This window comes from Dipodomys spectabilis, unplaced genomic scaffold (genome assembly GCF_019054845.1).
Source record: "Dipodomys spectabilis isolate Male_0828 unplaced genomic scaffold, ASM1905484v1 ptg000234l, whole genome shotgun sequence".
In the NCBI taxonomy this organism is placed as follows: Eukaryota; Metazoa; Chordata; class Mammalia; order Rodentia; family Heteromyidae; genus Dipodomys; species Dipodomys spectabilis.
In genome coordinates, this window is record NW_024870911.1 from 19,816,582 (window position 1) to 19,822,321 (window position 5,740).

Here is a 5,740-nt window from a genome sequence, read left to right on the forward strand (position 1 = left end):
GGTAGGGGAGGGAAGGGATAGTGGGAGGACAACAAGGGAAAGGGTAACAATGTGTGACAAGGTATGCACTCATTCTGCTACTCATGTAACTGTAACCCCTCTGTACAGAATCTTCACAATTTACAACAAAAAAAGAAAGGACGGGGCTATAGTATGATGTCTAAAACCAAACCAAGCAAATGTAAAGTCCTGTTAACCAAAAAACTGCAGAGGTGTTTAAATAAAAGTCAATGTGTAGAATGGATTGTCTAAACAATGTAAATTCCAGAAAATCATAATAAAGAAAAACATGTATGATGAAACTCACAATTACTATTTATTTCAAAGCCGAGTAATGTAATTGGAGATTAGAAGCTACAAGGACAGTGGACTGGGTTGATTGAATCAAATCAAATGAAAGTAAGTTCAGGTCCAGTCCTGAAGAACAAATCTTCATGGTGAAAATGTTTTCATTTTGACACCAACCATATTTTTTTACATATACTTATAATGAACCCTGAAAATAAAACAATAAGAGGTTGTTAATAAGCATGAAGACTGTGTTCTCAGAATCTTGGAATCTGAATGTAGACTAGAAAATACAAAGTGCTACTAAGTTTACAGGAGTCACCTTGAAGGGAAAGCAGAGATGAATGCAGCATTGGAAAATGGACTTCAGTGCTGATGAAGTTCCAATTTCCCAAAGTTCTCCTGAATAGCTCACAAAAGAGTCTACCTTCAGAAGCTTCATTATCAAAACATTTGTATTTTCTTAATAATTCCCAAAGATAACAGTGTTTTAAATTAAAAATAAAATGTTTTCATGCAACATGGAGAAGTTTTATACTTCTAATAATTTCTACCAAGGATAAACTATGTCAAATGCCATGTTTACAGCAAGGATACGGTCAAAATTGACAACCAAACAACTTCAACCTCTTGGCTCCTTGGAAATTCGAATATTAACTTGAATCAGAACAGAAAGAATTAAGGGAGCCATAGGAAGAAAGGAAAAATTTATTTCTGCTACACTTTTTTCCTTATAGCATTTCCTGAGGTAAGAAAAAACGGGAGAAGATCTAAGTATGAAGATTGACACAAACAAAAGCCTAATGCAAATGAAATCTTCTTACTATACATGTCTTGGAAATAAGAAGCAATCACGGGATAGTAATCTGTGACAGGCACATCTGAGGAAGATTTGAAACATTCCTGTCAGGTACAGCATCCTCTCTCCTTCACATAATAACATGTGTCCCACTCAGTATTGGACACACATTGTTTTGTTATAAAATCATCTCTGCATTGTTTAGTGACTCACATGTTTGACCTTCCTATGAACATCCTTCATTCCCCTTTCTTTTTGTCACTTTTATTTGTTGAGAGACAAATACATAGAAACCTCCCTCTTTGGGCAGTGGCATTGACCAAGAAGACAGGCAATTTTCTTACCATATTCACCTTGGGAATGAGACGCTTTCTCAGTAGGTTCATCTGTGATTGGCTCATCTGAGGAAGATTTGAAATATTCCTGTCAGGTACTGTATTCTCACTCCTTCAGATAATAATATGTGTCCCACTCAGTATTGGACACACATTATTTTGCTATTAAAAAATCTCTACATTGTTTAGTGACTCACATCTTTGACCTTCCTATAAACATACTTCATTCCCCATTCTTTTTGTCTCGTGTATTTGTTGAGAGCCAAGTATATGGAAGCCTAACCATTGTGCAGTGTCATTGACTGTGGAGATAGTACAAAGTTTAAATCCTCCTATTTTCTACTCCACAGAAAAATGTTGCCCAGAATGGATATGGGAACTTACAGTCTCAATCTTGGTTGTCAATTCAGAGATTGGAAGCAAACATTGACATATGCCCGTGGTGTAGCAGCACACCTTAAGCATCACTGTCTTCATGATTACAGCATCCTGTTATGTACTCAAATCTTCCTCCTTAAATTACAACTATAGAATCCATTCCATCTTAATTCAGGCCAGTAAACGTTACTTTACATTTGAAATTAGCCAAGCAATTTATTTTTCAAATTATTCAAAGGTATATGCATAAATATATTATATATATTACATATATATATTGCATATATATGTAATATATATAATAATAATCCTAAGCAGGGCACTGGAGATTCTTGTTAGCAATTCTAGCTACTCAGGTGGCTGAGATCTGAGATCAAGGGTCAAAGTCAGTCCCTAACAGGAAAGTATATGAGACTCTTCTGTCTAATTAACTACCATAAAGGCCAGAGGTGGATCTGTGGCTCAAGAGATTGAGTACATGATCACAAAAGCTCTGGGACAGCAGTCAGGCCCCCAGTTCAAGCCGCAGGAGTGGCACAAACAATAAAGCAAAACAAAACACATTCACCCCTCATGTCTGGCCTCACAGATTTGAACCTTTGGTTAAGGAAAGAGGAATAATAACTATGGATCTGATAACTCCGTGAGAGAGGCTTGCTTCTAGAATTTATCTCAATATGTAAGGAAGTGGAGATTATCTAGCTTCAAAGTGAACTAGATTATCAGGAATGCATCTTTACCTGAGTTTTCTTAGAAGACTATATAAAATGGAATATGCACATGGACGCTGTGAGGAAAGAGACAGGAAATGAAATGGGCTTAGAAAGAAGAAGTAGAATGGCAGGACAGGTTTCCAGTAACTATGGTGTCTGATGTAGTCTCTGTTGACATTCTTTTAAAGAATAAAAAAAGAAAAGAATATTTGAGATGGATGATTAACTGTGAGTAGTAATGGTCATTTATATTCTTGGAAGCAGTGGCCCTAAGAGGTCAGATTGAATACAAATTCTACCTAAACAAGACTACATTGTCCTCCTATACTTCTTGAACTAAGCCACTGATTACCTTCTAGACATTTTTCCTCCTCTTCATTTGTTTCCCCTTATGCATTGACTTGACCTCATCCATTTTGAGTATTAGCTTCTTAGGGTTTTAGTTTGCTGAATTTTGTCTTGGGTTTCTAAAGAACTGTACTGTGTGAGATGTCCTGTGAATCTACTGTATTTCAGTAGTTGTGTTTGTATATAATTGAATACCACCAAAGACATTTACTTATGACTTCGTAAGCTAAATCTAGCTTCCACATATAGAGAAAAACATGGGTAAAGAGGAAAGGAGGGGGAAATGCAGATAAGAGTTGAATCTATATGCTAGAAAGTTGAGAAAAGTAAAGGAAAGTGTGGTTAGGGGAAGGCTGGGTGCGAATGTTAAAAGAAGTGACATTGATTAAGATATATTGTGTTCACTCTTAAATAGCAACTCCTATGTACAGCTAATTAAAGATTATAATAAAATGAAAGGCCCTTATAGAAAAAATAATTGGTGCTAGACTGTGAGGTTCATATAGAGAAAACCTCTGCCTGAATTCAGAAAACAGAATCCAGTTTCATGATAGCTTTAAATTGGAAGGGAGATGGATCTAGGCTTTGAACAAGAGGTCAGGAAGGTACAGCTTCATGAAAACCTCAAAGTCAGTCCCTCAGACAGTAAGTATTTGCACAGTCTTTTACTTACCAGAAGAAACCAGGATAGCAGCAACACCCAGTATTACAAGGAATGCCAAGAACTTCATGGTCCTTAGTTGAAATTTTGAAACATGCCGAAGATAATTCTGGTATCAGGATAAGGCAAGCTACTGACACCAGGACTCTGACCTTAGATTATATATGTTGAGAGCACCAATCAGAAATTTCCAGCTAAGTATCTGGATGAGTAATTACTGGAGAAGTTAGGTCAGAGTCAACAGAGGAAAGTAAATTAAAACCAGAAGTCCTTTGAAAAGGTCATGAGTTCTCACCCTTGATCCTGATTATACAGATTTAAATTCAAGGATGTTTGTGTTCCAGGGCAAAACTCCTCCCACCTACCTCTTACTCTGGACTTTTAGCTTCATTGTTACAATCTCTTTTGTCAAGTTGGTATGTCCAAGAACCAGTCTTGTTGATATATAAACCACTTCTTCTAAAATTTTAAATTTATAACATTGCCACTCAACTAGCTTTTTGCAGAGAATATTTGAAGTAGAGTGGCAACCTCAAAAGCCCTTCTAGTCCTGGCTGTGCATTGTTCAAGCTGTGAATTCACTTCTGGACATGTGTGGAGGTTCATCTAGCAGATGGATTTCAGCACTAATGAAAGAAAAATCAAATCTGACCTCTCTGCATTTAAGCAATTCTAGTTTAAATAGGCAAAATTCAGCCAGGCACCCATGGCTCCAGCCTGAAATCATAGGTACTCAGGAGCCAGTTGGGTAGGGAAATCTTTGAGATCCTTATCTCCACTAAACTACTAAAAAGTCAAAGTGGAGCTGTAGCTATGGAGTAGACCAGTAGCCTTGAAAGAAGAAAGCTCAGGAATATCACACAGGCCTTGAGTTCAAGTCCCAGAACTGCCACATACCCATCAAAAGCAAAATCTAAGAAAAAGGTGACAATTAACATTTATAAAATTACCACATTCATTGAAACAATTTATTCTCTCAACAATACAGGTAGAGAATTATTCTGTATCATACAAAACAATAGAAAAGCAGTAATAGGCAGAAAAATTTATATTCTACCCTATCACCAACAAAAACAACAAAAAGCTTACATTGAATATATACTGTCCAAACATAGTCTATTCAAAAGCCAAAATTGTTAAATGTGTGAGGTAAAATATTCTTGTATAATATTCTGTGGAGGTCTGGGTGGGTAGTCCAATAGTAGAGCACAGAGTATGTACATGATCTGTACTTAATTCTCATCATTTTCACAAAAACAGAATCAAAGAGAAAAAGGAATTAATTCAGGAATGAAGAGACCTTGGAATGGGATTTCAATTTCAGGATAGGAAGCTAAAAGGAAATAATGTAAGCCAATAATTGTTCATGTGTTTGTGTGTGTGTGAGTGTGTAATATTCATCTATAATAGATATGCAGATTTGCCTTTGAAGTTACTTTTGTTTTCTTTATGTGTTGTTTGTTTGTATATACTTTAGTCTTTGTTGTTACTTTTGTTTTCTTTTTGTGTTGTTTGTTTAGCTATCTTTGGGAATGGAAGAGACAGCACTGACATGAAGAGACTAAAGGTAAAACAGTAACAAAGTTAACGGCCCAATTCATAAATAAAGATTTAAAGACAGACTTCTTCCAAGAAGAAATAAAAATGGCCAATAGACACAGGAAGAAATATTCAGCATTTCTCTCCATAAAGGAAATGCAAATCATAACAACATTGAGATTCCACCTCACCCCAGTTACAGTGACCATTATCAAGAAACTAGCCAATGGAACGATTTCTAAAGTAGACCACATTTTAGGCCACAAAGCAAACTTGTCTAAATTCAGAAACATTGAAGTTATACCTTGCATTCTCTCTGACCGCAAGGGAATAAAATTAGAACTCAACACCAAAAGCCACCAAAGAAAGTCCAGTAACAACACACTGCTGAATCAAGAGTGGGTCATGGAAGAGATTAGAAAGGAAATTCAAATGTTCATGCTATTCAACAAAAATGAACACACAAATTACCAGCTCCTCTGGGACACAGCAAAGGCAGTACTCAGAGGCAAGTTTATAGCTCTGAGCTCCTACATCAACAAATTGGAGAAATCTGAAACTAGCAATTTAATGACACATCTAAACCTCCTTGAAAAAGAGCAGCAAGATAAACCCCAATCCAGTAGACTGAAAGAAATAATCAAAATTAAATCAGAATTAAATGAATTAGAATCCAAAA

The 5,740-nt window shown here is 36.1% G+C and overlaps 1 long non-coding RNA gene across 1 annotated transcript; it reads right to left on the minus strand.

Moving 5' to 3' along the window:
- Positions 1–322: 322 nt before the first annotated feature.
- LOC122124360 lies at positions 323–3,693 on the minus strand. The gene is made up of 3 exons (XR_006150525.1): positions 3,535–3,693; positions 1,432–1,488; positions 323–496 (listed from the first exon to the last, which is right to left on the minus strand). It is a non-coding gene; the product is annotated as an uncharacterized LOC122124360 (long non-coding RNA).
- Between the last annotated feature and the right edge of the window lie 2,047 nt (positions 3,694–5,740).